The sequence below is a fragment of the Coregonus clupeaformis genome, unplaced genomic scaffold (genome assembly GCF_020615455.1).
Source record: "Coregonus clupeaformis isolate EN_2021a unplaced genomic scaffold, ASM2061545v1 scaf3626, whole genome shotgun sequence".
Lineage (NCBI taxonomy): Eukaryota > Metazoa > Chordata > Actinopteri > Salmoniformes > Salmonidae > Coregonus > Coregonus clupeaformis.
Window position 1 is genome coordinate 26,045 of NW_025537080.1, and position 16,111 is coordinate 42,155.

Sequence of the window (16,111 nt, forward strand, 5' to 3'; positions counted from 1 at the left end):
AGCCGTCACAATTATATTTGTTTTAGTATTTTAAAAGGAAAGAGAAGACATTTACATTACATTTTAGTCATTTAGCAGACGCTCTTATCCAGAGCGACTTACAGTTAAGAGTGCATACATTTTTTCATACTGGCCCCCGTGGGGAAACGAACCCACAACCCTGGCGTTGCAAGCGCCATGCTCTACCAACTGAGCTACACGGGACCACATTAGTTTTGGCAAGATCTGAAAAAAGAAGTTGGTGGAGTGCAACCCTCAAACATTGAAGAATTACAGCAGTTTGCTGCTGAAGAATGGGCCAAATTGCCAGCAGAAAAGGTGCAGCAAGCTCATTGATGTCTACAATAAGCATATGTTGGCAGCTATCTTGGCCAAAAGCTGTGCAACCAAGTACTAGCTCCAGGGGTGCCAATAATTTAGTCCATGACATTTGTCTATATTTTCTAAATTACAATTGTAAACTTAAGTTTACAGAAATATAATTAAAGGTGTGGAGACCCATTTTTTCCTCTCAAATTTCAACTGATTTTAGAAGAAATAGGAATTATTTAAGAAAAAGCCCAAGGGTGCCAATATATTTGGACACAACTGTATGCCTTCAGTCTAATTGGAATGTATGGCAGTAGAGTTGTTTGTATTTCTCCCTAACCAAAATGGCTGCCATTAGGATACCATTCAGGATTTTTTTTCACCTGTGTTACCACGACAATCACGCCAAATGAGCATTGCATTTGTGTGCTCCTTCAGTGTGAATGCGCAAATTTGATATGGGTCACATGTAAAACTGATACATAATTGATACAGATTTACGGTATGTTGCCTATATATTACTATATACCGGTATTGATGCACAGACCAGTTTGGGTTTTTACTTTACCTTCTATAACGGTATTTCAATGTTTGGTTTGTTAAATGTGGTAATGCCACTCCGCCATGTGTAACGTCCGTTTTTCTAGTTTACTCCGCAATTTGGGTCGTCTCTCTCCCTCTCTCACCAAGTACCACCCCGTCACTCAAGGAGCGCAGTTGTTGTTACTCGACCACGAGAACAAGTGTTTGTCCAAAAAGACACAATCAGACGTTGATAATAATGCAGGAAAGTACTACACAGTTTGTAATAATTATTCAGGTGTCCACCAGGTCAATTTCTAGAAGAGGCCTAGTTGTTATTGAAGATTAACTTTATTGCTAAGTGCACAGCAGAACAAAATTATGTTGCATCCCTCTCACAAATGTAATAGAAAAAGGCTTTAAAACGTAATAACATCAGTTAATTATGTACATCACAGGTTAAAAGCAGTTACTAGACATAGTTTGTGTGTATATACACACTATCTGTCTGTCTGTCTGTCTGTCTATATATATATATATATATATATATATATATATATAAAAGTCACTGGTTGTGTGTTGAGGGGGAATTACAGTGAGCTAAGAAGTCTGATTGCAAGTTATCAAATTAAACTTTATTTTTTGGACCCAGGGCCTCAATTCCCTCTTTGTGTGGGGACAGCGCATCTGACGAGCAGCAACAGCCCATCAGCTGACGGAGGATGCTGGGACCAGGAGAACAACAGAGGTTGGCTATAGAGGTAAGTTGTGATGTAATTGTCAGTGTTTCCCCATAGAACTTTTTTCAGGCCTGGTAGTATGTAGCCAAAACCCTGAACAATCAGCACCTTGGTAATCATATACTTGAGTTGGACATAGGCATGTGTCAGTCAGGATCACTTGCATCAAAATAGCTTAATTGCAAATTAAAGCTGATGATGTATCTTTTACAGGTATGTGATACCATCCTGAGTCATGCCAAAGAGAGGTTCTCCTTCACCCAGCACCTCATCAGCGCAACACTATTGCACGGAGAGTTGTTCCCACAACACAGTGTGAAGTTCCCCGATACAGCGCTTGAAACAACCGTGGAGGCGTACCCCATGTTGAACAAGGCCAAGCTCAAAACCGAACTGTCCCTCATCTATGAGAACAGTGAGTTCAAGGCTTGTAGTGGTGCAGTGCCCCTGTACCAGTTCTTCATGGAGAACAACCTTCAGAGCACTTTCACAGAGACTGCCAGCCTCCTCAAGATCCTCATCACCACACCCATGACAACTGCTGAGTCAGAAAGGTGCTTCTCTACACTGAAAAGGATCAAGACCTTCCTGAGAAACAGCATGACACAGGATCGCCTGAACGCTCTGGCCATGCTCTCCATGGAGAAGAAACTTGTCAGGGACATTCCTGACTTTAATCAAAGGGTCATTGAGAGGTTTGCCACTCAGAAGGACAGACGGGCAAAATTCCTGTACAAATAAGATGACAGACACACACACACAGAGCAGCTCTGGCCGCATGTTTCTTTGTATATAGTTGACCTTAGCATAAAAATCCAGTTATATATGGTACTCTAGAAAGTCTTAATAGTGTCTTTGCTAATATTACTGTATATATGTTGTTTTGTATCAATTAATTGTTGCAGTTCTGGAGCACATTAACAATTAGTCACATTTAGTATGATCATAAAATACTGTATGCTATTCTTCCAGTCAAAGGTTTGAGTTCATCCACTTGATATCCATTTCTATATTATACATCCTTTTATACAGTGTAAGATTTCCTATAAACTTTATAATAATTTCATGTTATTGTCCACTTTCCACTCTGTTCTGACAGCATGCCTGTTGCGTTGCCTGTTTACTACCAATGGTAAAAAGTTCACTTTAAATGCAAATGAAAGGCTTGGGTTTGTGTAATATGTTTTTGTGTAAGAATGCCTCAACTTTTTAATATTGGCATTAAATAATTACTGAATGTTTCACTGAGCACTGCTGTCCTGCAGTTTGTGTTAAAATATATCGCGATGGTTACAGGAAAAAAAAAAGTATGGCACAGCCCCACCGAGAATATTTTTCACCAGCCGCCACTGATGGGCAGCGTCCCACGTCTCCTCCGAGCGCCGAATCCACTCGTCCACCGCAGGAGCCTCGATCTGGCTCTCGTGCCATGGTGCCAGGATCCGCTGATAGCCTAAAACACACTGGAAAGGTGTTACATTGGTGGAGGAGTGGCGGAGAGAGTTCTGGGCCATCTCTGCCCAGGGGATAACCTAGACCACTCCTCCGGCCGGTCCCGGCAATAGGACCTCAAAAACCTACCCACATCCTGGTTGACACGTTCCACCTGCCCATTGCTCTCTGGGTGGTACCCCGAGGTAAGGCTTACCGAGACCCCCAACCGTTCCATGAACGCCCCCCAAACTCTGGAGGTGAACTGGGGACCTCGGTCAGACACTATATCCTCGGGGACCCCATAGTGCCGGAAAACATGGGTAAATAGGGCCTCAGCGGTTTGTAGGGCAGTGGAGACCCGGCATGGGAAGGAGACGACAGGCCTTGGAAAACCGATCCACAACGACCAAAATGGTGGTATTCCCCTGGGAGGGGGAAGATCGGTTCCGAAATCCACCGATAGGTGGGACCATGGTCGTTGTGGAACGGGCAGGGGGTGTAGCTTACCCCTGGGCAAATGTCTAGGCGCCTTACACTGGGCACACACCGAGCAGGAGGAGACATAAACCCTCACATCCCTAGCTAACGTTGGCCACCAGTATTTCATGCTAAGACAGTGCACGTCCGGCCAATACCTGGATGTCCAGAGGAGGGTGATGTATGAGCCCAATAAATCGGTCGATCACGAATCTCGCGGGAACGTACGTCCGCCCCACAGGACACTTTCGGGGGAGTAGGGTCGATACGCAGTGCCCGCTCGATTTCGATCGACCTCCCCATACCACCGGAGCCACCAAACAAGACTCCGGCAATATGGAAGTAGGCTCGTTGGACCTCTCCTCTGTGTCATACCGCTCGGGACAGGGCGTCTGCCTTACCATTCTGGGACCCAGGGATGTATGTGATCTTAAAAACGAACCGGGTTAGGAACATGTTCCACCTAGCCTGACGAGGGTTCAATCTCCTAGCTGCCCGGATGTACTCCAGGTTACGGTGATCAGTCAGAATGAGGGAAAGGGTGTTGAGCCCCCTCAAGCCAATGCCTCACACCTTTAGGGCCTGGACTACGGCTAACAGCTCCCTGTCCCCAACATCATAATTACGCTCCGCCGAGCTGAGCTTCTTGGAGTAGAAACGCACAGAGGCGGAGTTTGGGTGGCGTGTCGGACCGTTGTGACAGAACTGCCCCACCGGTCTCGGACGCGTCTACCTCTACTTGGAAGGGTAAAGAGGGATCCGGATGCGCCCAGCACAGGGGCCGAGGTGAACAGGTTCTTTAGTTTGACAAATGCCCTGTCCGCCTCAGCCGACCACTGCAAACGAACCGGACCCCCTTTAACAGGGGACGTAATACGAGCTGCAACCTGTCCAAAACCCGAATAAACCTCCGGTAGTAATTAGCAAAACCCAAGAACTGCTGCACCTCTTTTACAGTGGTTGAGTTTGCCAATTACGCGACGGCCGATACTCGGTCTACCTCTATCTCCACGCCAGACGTGGACAACCGATAACCCAAAAAGGAGAGCGGAATCCTGGAAGAACAGGCATTTCTCTGCCTTGACATACAGGTCATGCTCCAACAGTCTTCTCAACACTCGGCGCACCTGGGCTACATGCTCGGCTCGTGTAGAAGAATACACTAGGATGTCGTCGATGTAAACTACTACACCCTGCCCATGCATGTCCGGAAAAATCTCGTCAACAAAGGATTGGAAGACTGAAGGAGCATCATTAACCCCTATGGCATGACGAGATACTCGTAATGACCCGAGGTGGTGCTAAATGCTGTTTTCCATTCATCCCCCCTCCCTAATGCGCACCAGATTATACGCGCTCCTGAGATCCAACTTTGTAGAAGAACCGCGCTCGGCGTAATGACTCCGTCATCGTCGCAATCAGTGGAAGTAGGTAACTGTATTTAACTGTGATCTGATTGAGACTACAGTAATCAATACACGGGCGCAATCCCCCGTCCTTCTTCTTCACAAAGAAGAAACTTCGGGAGACCGGGAAGTAGAGGACCGTATGTATCCCTGTGCCAAGGACTCAGCTATGTAAGTCTCCATAGCCGCTGTTTCACTCTTGAGACAGGGGACACACATGACTCCGGGGAAGGGCTGCTCCTGTCTGGAGATTTATCGCTCAGTCCCCCTGTCTGTGAGGAGGTAGCCGTGTTGCCCTCGATTTGCTAAACACGAGTGCTAAATCCTCATACTCAGGGGAATGCGCAGTCTGCGGGCACCTGGTTCGGACTCGCGCCTAGAATAAGCATCTCCCTACACACTGGGCAGACCACTCCATAAGACCGCCCTCTGTTGCCGCGCTATGGTAGGATCATGGGTGCTTAACCAGGAAGGCCCAACACCACGGAGTGCACGCGGAGAGTCAATCAGATAAAACTGAATGGTCTCCTCGCTTGGCCCCCTGCGTCGTCATCGTCAGTGGTGTTGTGACTTCCCCCGATCAGGATTTCCGACCCCAGCGGCCGGCTGTCTATGTCGTGGACAGGAAATGGAGCTTCTACCGGCCGAAGGGGAATTCTAACCTACCACAAAATGCCCGATCAATAAAGTTCCCAGCTCGCCTGAATCTACTAGCGCCTTATGCTGGGAATGAGGTGCCACCTGTGGAAATCTCACGGGAATACTCATGTGACCAACAGAAAGCTCTGGGTAAGTGGGGCCTACTCACCTGAAATGACTCCCCAGTGCGTGGCCTGTTGTTCACCTCTCCCCCGGAGACCCTCCCCACACCTGGCCGCGCGGTGTGTCCTCCACGACCACAGGTGGTGCAGGATGGCCCCCTCGGGTTCCCTCTCCCCTCCTCTCTCCTGGCGCCAGCACCCCGAGCTCCATGGGAATCGGCTCGGAGGTGCTGGAGGGTGGATGGGCGACCCCCATCGCGGGCGTCCGCGGGTAGCCAGCAGGGTGTCTAGAGCGGGATGGAAATGTCCACCAACTGGTGAAATACGACAGGTTGATGTCCCTGCCCAGGCCAGCTCGCGTCAGCGATCCTCTCGTGGTACACCGGTAGTGGTGATGAGGCCCTCATTCCACCCCGCATCAGCCGCTAGTGTCCGGATCTCCAGTGCGAACTCCTGTGCGCTCCCTCCCCTATCAAGTGGAATACGCTCTCCACGCCGCTTTCCCCTCAGGTGGATGATCGGAGCAGCCCTGGGCGGCGGGAGAACTCAGCGTGGGTGATGGTTGCGCGTCTATTCCCCTCCATTCGGCGTTAGCCACTCCAACGCCTTGCCGGACAGACAGGAGATGAGGCGAGGCGCTCTCGGTATCCCGAGGGTGCCGGGGTGTATGGTGGCAAGGTAGAGTTCCCACCTGCAGGAGGAATCCCTGACACCCCGGCTGCAGAGCCGTCATATGCCCTCGGGGCCGAGAGCCGAATGCCCACTGGGTTCGGTGCTGAAGAAGAGGACGGCCGTTGGTGATGGGATGTTGTATCGGGCTCTCGATTCTGCGGCGCAGAGTGTGGGACACCTCGTCACGGCGGTCCGAGTTGCCGGATCATGTTGTCCTGGTAGTTGATCCGGTCCTCCAGGATCGGGTACCGCCGTTGTTCCTGCTGACTCCATGATGGTGTGTTGTTCTGTCACGTTACCGATGTGGATGTGGTGGAGGAGTCAGGCGCAGGACACTGAGGTAAAGTCCAACAGTATATTTAATAGTCCCAAGAAGCTGGAAAACCTCTGACCTCAAAAAACCAAAAAGCGAGGAGAAATTAAAGCCACACGCGTAAACACTAAACACAAAACAAACAGAGAACAAAAGGCGTAGCTCCGACACTGTAGCAGTAAAATTAACAACACACAATAACCTAACACAAAACAAAGAACTTATAGAGCACGCAATCCAACACACAAATGGCCACAGGTGATACAGACAACAAAAGCAATCGGCTTGACCGAAACATAGGGCGGTGGCAGCTGGTACTCCCGGGACGGCGCTGCGCGAAAGCCTGCCCGAACCAGGAGGAGGAGCAGTCTCGGCCGAAACCGTGACAGTATACAGAAGATAGTCCTATTTGGTAAAAGACCAAGTCCATATTATGGCAAGAACAGCTCCAATAAGCAAAAGGGAAGCGACAGTCCATTACTTTGAGACATGAAGTCAGTCAATAAGAACATTTCAAGAACTTTGAAAGTTTCTTCAAGTGCAGTCGCAAAAAACCATCAAGCGCTATGATGAAACTGGCTCTCATGAGGGCTTGCCACAGGAATGGAAGACCCCAGAGTTAACTCTGCTGTAGAGGATAAGTTCATTAGAGTTACCAGCCTCAGAAATTGCAGCCAAATAAATGCTTCACAGAGTTCAAGTAACAGACACATGTCAGCATCAGCTGTTAAGAGGAGACTGTGTGAATCAGGCCTTCATGGTCGAATTGCTGCAAAAAAGCACTACTAAAGGACAGCAATAGGAAGAAGAAACCCTGCTTGGGCCAAGAACACGAGCAATGGACATTAGACTGGTGGAAATCTGTCCTTTGGTCTGATGTGAATCCAAATGTGTGATTTTTGGTTCCAATTTGTGATTTAAGGTTCACACTAACTCAGCATGGCTACCACAGCATTCTGCAGCGCATACGCAATCCCATCCAGTTTTCGCGCTTAGTGGGACTATCATTTGTTTTCTCAACAGGACAATGACCCAACACACCTCAAAGGCTGTGTAGGGGCTGTTTGACCAAGAGAGAGTGATGGAGTGCTGCATCAGATGACCTGGCTTCCACAATCCCCCGACCCCCAACCCAAAGCAGCCAACAAGTGCTCAGCATATGTGGGAACTCCTTCAAGACTGTTGGAAAAGCATTCCAGTTGACTACCTCATGAAGATGGTTAGAGAATGCCAAGACTGTGCAAAGCTGTCATCAAGCAAAGGGTGGCTACTTTGAAGAATCTAAAATATAAAAATATATTTTGAGTTGTTTAAAACTTTTTAGTTACTACATGATTCCATATGTGATATTTCATAGTTTTGATGGCTTATATTATTCTAAAATGTAGAAAATAGTCCAAATAAAGAAAAACCCTTGAATGAGTAGGTGTGTCCAAACTTTTTGACTGGTAATGTATATATATATATTTATTTATACTGCGGACTCCGTCATTTCTGGTCGAATATTTATATATTTCTTAATTCTATTATTTTACTTTTTAGATGTGTGTATTGTTGTGTATTGTTAGATGTTACTGTACTCTTCGAGCTGGAAAACAAGCATTTCGCTACACCCGCAACAATATCTGCTAAATATGGTATCGACCAATACAATTTTTTAATTTTGATTTGATTTCAGATCTCCAATTGCATTTTGACTCAGAAAGTGACCTTGGTTGGCGACAGCTGGTCTTGACAGTCTGTTATAAAAGGACGAATATCTTAGAGTGGTTTTTACAAGTTCCTTAAACATTTTTAACAGAGGAGAAGGCAGTAGTTAGACAGATACCAACACTCATCAGAATTTGGGACCTTGTTTGAGACGGCAGATTACATTTAATACCTCTGAATACAGTTAAAACATACATTGTTGCATATTTAAATGTAGAGTCAAATGTTTTTTTATTATATATGTTATTTTTACTGTGACTTGCTATCCATAGTTAAATTGTTGTCTGTGTTTTGTGTCATGTGTTTGTGTAAGTATTTGGCCAGTGTGTGTGTGTGTGTTTTTTTTCTTAGTTCTTAACTGACCGATCGGTCTCAGTCTTCACTCTCCTCGTTGCTCTATTTTCGTTTTCTTCAATAACGTTATTTCCAATTCAATAACCTGTTGAGGTGACATGGTCATCCATCTTAACTAACTAATATGATTACCTCTAACTGACATGTAATGGTAAAATCTACTGTATGAATGCCTTTCCTATCTGACATATTGGTAATATCTACTGTATGATTCTTACTTCACTGGCAAGTAGTTGAGTAGTTGGTCTGATGTGTGTTTCCACGTGGCACCTCTGATCTCTGTCTGTAGTCCACTACAGTTGATAGAGAGCGTTTTCGTAGCCAGTCACTAGCGGGAAGTTGGTAGATCTGACAGAATAATCTAAATAAAGCGTGCAACACAATAGCTGGATGACAGCAAATAGTGACAGAAATTACAGCCTTTCACTTTGCCAGGCCTGTTTGTGGCATCCTCCAGCCTTCAAGCGGAGATCATGTTATGGCTTGCACTCTATGCAGATGGCCATATATGGGCCTTTGTTCTATCTTTGCTGTGTGTGATATCAGTGTGAGGAGTTATTCAGAGTTTTGTGCAGGAAATCTTTGTCTGCATCATATCAGTGGTTTTAAAGTGCATTTAAGATATCTTATTTCATTTTCCTGTATGTCTGCAATAGATCTTCAGTACACTGTTGGGCCATCACTACGAGGTTGAATGGAAGTGGGGTTGCTGCAATATGGACGTGGAGTTTCGCGGCAATGTTTAAATACTTTTGGGGAGATCAAAATGGATACGACAAAACAAAGCTAACCACTTGTTTATTCGATGGGTGTCCAATCCTTTATTCAGTATATCAATTATACAATAATTAATTTGTTAGATCAGTTTTATTTTAACAAAATAGTCTCACAATATGTGTGTATCAGATCAGCACCATTGTTTACATATTTCATAAAATAATTGCAGATGTAAAAGGCAGCAATAGAGGAGAGAGAGAAGGGGAACTGTGGAGGAGGAAAATAACATAATGTGAAACAAGATTGATGAGACTTCAATGGTTGTCTAAGATTGTTGGAGGCGGCAAAGAGGTCAGGCATTTAGGAGCTTTTGGTCAGGCTCCAATGTTCAAAGTTCATCTCATAGACAGATTAAACAAATCATCATGAAACACAGTATATTTTTAATCTGTGCTCAGCGGCCATTATTGCAAAACCATGAACAAGAAGGCTGTTTTTGTTTCCTGTCAACATGTATTTATTTGTATGCAACAATTCAACAATAGATGTAATAGTGGAAGAAATGTGAAATAATTTTTGAGCGTCAACTGGTGTTTTTAGATCACAACTTGTATGGAGGTCCTGTATTGTTAATATTTCTCAACATGGATGTTTTAAACAATGCGATATCAACATCAGATATTGAATTTGCTAGATATGAGCACAGTAATGTAATGAGTTTTTTTGCTACGCTCTCCATATTTGCATGATTCTTAAAGGAGCAATCTGCAGTTTCTACATTAATGATATGTACACATTGATTATTGAAGATATAACTTATTTATGCCTCATGAGCTTAGTTCAAAATGTCCACAACATTTTCTTACTCAATGGTCGTTTAAAAAAAATACATAAACAAACACTTTATAGCCTTATGCTGTGGTTAAAAACTATAATGTTGATATCATGGATGGTCAGTCCTTGCATCCATAGCTCTTTCTATGAATTTGAGAGTGGTTACATTTATACAGCCCATCCCTCAGCATTTTACCAAAACAAGGGCGGATTGCACTTTGCTATTGTTCAACTGCCAATTGCTGCTTTAAACCTAAATTGTTCTGGCTCCTCATCATGGGGCCGTGTGCAACCTGTCTCAGTTTCATCTCCCTCTGTTATGCTGCTTCCACTGCCTCTCCCTCTTGTCTCTGTTGAGCCTAGATCTTCTTCCCTGTCCCCGAACCTCCAGATGAACTGGCAGAGGGAGTTGAGCACGGGAGCCTGCAGTGGAGAGGGTTGAAGAGCAGTGGGGCCTTCTGTCAGTGGTGGATGTAGAACCATGAAGGAGTGATTGACATGGCAGTGGGGTGAAGACCTTGACAGCGAAGTGCTTGCTGGGGAGGGTAGCTTCTAGCTATCAGTACATTTAGTCATTATGGCGCTCTTATCCAGGCGACTTACAGTTAGTGAGTGCATACATTTTTTGTACCTGCTGGCCCCCCCGTGGGAATCAGACCCACAACCTAGGCGTTGCCAAGCGCTATACTCTACCAACTGAGGTTACATGGGGCCTGTGTAGTATCCTTCACTCTGTAGTGAATAAAATAAAAGATATATTGTTGTAAGACACACAGTTTACAGTTGACCACATTTACTTAGCGACATTGCACAAAAGTAAAAACACCAAGCCTAAACATGGTGGGAAACATACACACAATGCAAGTAACACTTTGGAGACAAAGGCAGCAGTGAGAACCACAAATAAACAATGACATGAGAGGTTAGTGGCCTCTCCAAAGTTACAAGGTAAACTTAGAATAGCAAATAAGGAACTAATATGAAACATAGACATTAACACTACTTTGAATTATAACATTTAAATGCTTGTTACATAGGCCTATGTAAACTAAATCAACACAAAAAAATAGACAACTTATAAAAGAAACGAAACACATATAGTAAATTAGCTATATAAAGTCATGAAAATAATTTACTTACAGATCTAAAAGTGGACCAATCTTTCTGAAAGCATTCTTCGTCAGCCGGTCGAAATCCTCATTGTCCAAGTACTCCCCTGATCCGACTCCAGTATTTTCTTCAAAGCTTCTATGTCGGGATACTTATTCATAACTGCCTTCTTTTTAGCTTCCTGTTCGATATTCTTAGTTTTTCCAATTTTCTTTTTCTTGAGAAGCCATCTTCTATGCTAGAGCGATAAAATTAAAGCGATGAAGTCTGTTTACAATGTAATATAGCGTGCTCGGTGCGTCTCGTCTCTGGGCCAGGTAACAATAGTTCGCATTACGCATAAAAGGTTCTAGGCCTTGCTTTGTCCCACCCAGGTCAACTGCATATCCCTTGAAATATCTCGTGGCTACAAGACTGTCAGGTGCCATAGTAGCCAATCCCTGTGTAATGAATGACTACAGTGCATAAGCATGCAGCATCATATTTTTGATGTGCAAGAACGCAGTCACTCGGTGGACATTCGATGTTGCCATTAAGTCATACATCATCCAAGATAACATTGGTAATGGGCTGGATTTGTTCCTACCAACCTAAGGATTCGGTGTGTATCAACGTACTCCGTGTTGGATTTTCGTTTATGCTTCACAACGCCGGAATGTAGGTAGCAGTCATGAAACGAGATCATCGGCACGGCCTGCCCTTATAAATTCATGCCCATATATGGTAGTAAGGTCACACCAAATATTTCAATAGCCGATACTCAGCTTTCTGCAGACACCCTGCTTTTGCAGATAGGGGCTACCGTTCTCATGCCAGACTGAATTGAATTTAGAAAAATCATCGCGTCCCCCAAATAATATTATGATGAATTGCATCACGTGTCCTTAAGCTGATGATTTAGAAGTATTGCATAGGTTATAAAACTTTCATTCTATGTATTACACTTGTAAAATCGAAGGAAGACAATCTTGGAAGACAAGTCCTTCTTTGCTTTGTAAACTGAATATTATATAAATTCGGATCCCATAAAAGGCCAAAACAAATGTTATTCTAAAACACTACTATACATACGGTTGATATTTTATTAGCGAACATAGCAACAACTGTACAGAACATAATACAATAAGACATTAAGAAAAACATTAATTCATTGTCAGAGTGAAATTATCAATATTAAAGAAAATGTACCGAGGATTTTTATGTAAGTTAAAACTAAACATTTTATTTTTGAAGTACACTATAGCTACATTACAACAGATCCTTGATTGTTAACATAGCCAAAACGACCAAAACAGACCCATGTTGGGTCAAATAATTAAGGTTTTCCATTGTGAATTTGATATTTAAATCACTTTCGAATTCGAATTGGCCCCAGCCAGACAGATATTATGGGTCAGCTAAATTAAGAAGAATAAAACTCAATTTACTCTGACCATATTAATGCTCTACTCTCACAGATCCAACGGTTCTCCATGGAAACACATTGCAGCCTTCCAATTAGCCAATGGTGGATTATTTGGGACAGTTAACATAATTACCTCCCAGTTTGATTGTTTCAAAACCTGTGGGAAGAGAACACCACCGTGAATGAAAAGAATGACTGAATCAAAGAAGCGATTTAACGTACTTCTTTGTTGTTTACACTGAATAAAATGTCCTTACCCATCAGTCTGATTCTGATTACTTCCGTTAACCCAGAACCATTGGCGACTTTTCAGGCGATCCAATACCCATGATAGCCATCAAAGTAGTGTTGAGTGTGGTTACCTAATTAATTCCTTAATGAGAGTGGTGAAACCACAAAATTAGGTGTTAGTGAAGCGGTTTTTAAAATATTTTTTATAGCAATTCACAGTTTGAGCAGTGTGTAAATGCTGGATCTAATGGAGTCTCAATCAGGTCCAAATGGCTCAAAAAGCACAACAGGTAACATTCCTTAAGGCTTTGTTCTTTGTGCTCAGTTAATACTGCTTTACCCTGAGCTAATAGCTGTCACACATTTTAATCTAGTTCCTATTTCACTTTTTTTTAAATTCATTTTCATTGTTTCCCAGGTTTCTTAAAGGTTGGGTAGATCTGTCCCCTTTAAACTGTTGTTTGGCTGTTCTCCACCTGTTCCTCTTGGCTGCCAATGACAGCCAAATCAGCATTCTCTTGTTTGCAATATTGTTGGCTTTGTGTCCAGGTCTTCCATGGAGCGGCAGGTGCAAATCAGGTAACAACTAGATTTGAACAACATCCAGCCATGTTATTGCAGTTCCCCCTCTCTCTCTACAACAATAAAAACATTACAAACATAATACAATAAACAATATTAGTATTATTAAGACTGTGCTGTGGTAGAAAGTGTAATATCTAATAAGTAATGTATTTTAATGTTTAAGAAGGGTGATTACCTCCTGTGCCATTTTTTTGTGAAACAATATTTCTTGACAGGAAAATCATCAATGATATGACCGAAGATTCCAGTTCAGTCTATCCCTCTCTCTTGTATCTTTTCTTTCTCAGCAGCTAAACGTTGGTTTGCAGTGCTAACATTGCTATATTCACTCTGCAATATGTGATTGGCTGTACTCAGATTGCTGTTGAGATTCATTAGGTCCTGATTGACCGCCAGTTCCCTCCACCAACTGTGTTGTGCTCTTTGAAGGCAGTCATGACATGGAGACAGAAAGACATGTTTGCTCTGTAATGTCATCCTGCACCCCTCCAAAATCTATAATACTTTATGATCACATACTCCTGGAAGTAGACACAGAGGCCTATATTATTTTTTGAAAGCAAGAGGACACAAACAACCCCCAAACACAATGCCATTCCTCGAAAGGGTTGAAGAGTGAAGTGAAGCCTCTCATCCACTAGGAATAGCAAAGATAAGGATCATGTTATTATAATAACCTGTTAGCATAAAAGTATACACATGTAATGGTAAGCGTTATTCCATCATTTGATGAAATCAAAAGAATTGAACAATAAATGGTGGATAATTTGACTATAGCTTGAGTCAATACAGACTACGGAAGATTTGCACTATGGCAGTTGAAATGTAAAGGCATTCGTGGAGACTGTATTCACGGTTAACGCTGCATATGTCGGGTCATTCAGTATTGACCTTAATATATCTATTGCTCTATAGTCTCGTAAGCCCGACCTAGGCAGCAGCAGTGACTGGTCTGGTTTCATTGACAGACTTTTTACGACGCTTCAATAAGGGAAAAACAGACAACTCTCCCAACAAATAGAAGCTGGCATGCCAAAACAATCGAGATTTAAACCAAAGTTTGCAGGCGAAACCTTTGCAATGGTTTGAAGTGAAGGTAGTTGATGCAAACTAGCCACTTGCAAATGCACTCATTTAAAAATAACCTCCTGTGATCTCCCATCTTGCTAGCTACTATTTTGTATTTTTATTCAAGTGGATAAGGTAGTGACATAGGCATTAGCGTAGTTCTTCATATGTTTTGACGTTCTATTACTTACAGACAGTCTGTGTTAAGCAGGAACATTTGAAAATTGTAAGAGGCAACCCGGATGTCTACAAAGATTAATCACGCTATAATTTGGATCTTCTGCAGTCTGGATGGAGTCTAGCCTTATCTCCCAAATGCCTGTTGTTGCAGGACTTTGTTGAAGTGACTGCCTTCCCACTAGCCTTTGCTTCAGCATATACTGTTTCTTCCTCTTTTTCTCATGGGGAAGAAGAATTTGGTTCATATCCAATAATATGATTTTGATATATTGTATTATTGATTTTATATATATTCATGTTACATGCACTAAGCCAAATCTTATGCCATTAATGCCCCTAACATGTAATCCATATTGCTTTTTTGTTGTTGATTGAAAGGTATGTGAAAACAGACATTTAAACCTATTCCTCAGCCCCTAATATCAATATACATAATTACATAACCACACCCATGTAATTACCTACACCTAGTCCATTTAACCCCTTGCCTAACTCTAATACCCACATGTAAATACCTAATATTGAAAAAATCAAGTGCCGATAACCCTTATCCTAGCCTTAAATGTCCTCTTTATTACTCATAGACCCAGTTTCTTTTCTTGACTCCTCATTCCTATTGCCCTCCTATCTCAGCCCTGTTACCTGCTTTAGGCCTGTAACACCCCAAGTCACCAATATTTGCTCTCTCTCAGCTATTCGATTTTCCTTAGCCCTGTTAATTGCATATCTTAGTCCCTGTGACCTCTGACCTGCCAATCAGTTAATCCAATTCTAATCATTTCATAGATAAACTCATTGTACATTGGTATAACACTATTGCCTATTCACTTTTCCTACCTGAAACTTGCTGCCAGAATGGATTTGAATGGGCAATAGACGTCCATCCAGACCCATTATGAGCCTTGTGTATCACTACACCCATTACTGATATAAATCAGGTAAAACCATGGGTATACTCATATAAAACGAGTCTAACCCAGTACCCAAACCAGGTCTTACATGTACTTCAGACAATATTATTCCTATGAATAAGCTTATATTTAATATAGATTTTTTTATTTGAAACAGGGTCTTCTGCTATATGTTAATTGTCCGCAAAATGAGTATTCTTCTGTATTTCTGTTAATATTCATACAAACCAGGTCTACACCTGTATCTCAAGTCAAACATACCTAAAGTATGCACCTGCTTGAAGCCAATTAATCAACTAAGCTGGGTCTAAATATGTGTCGAAGCTCGAATACGCATATACTGTTAACCAGTTCTAATCATTGGAGCTCCAG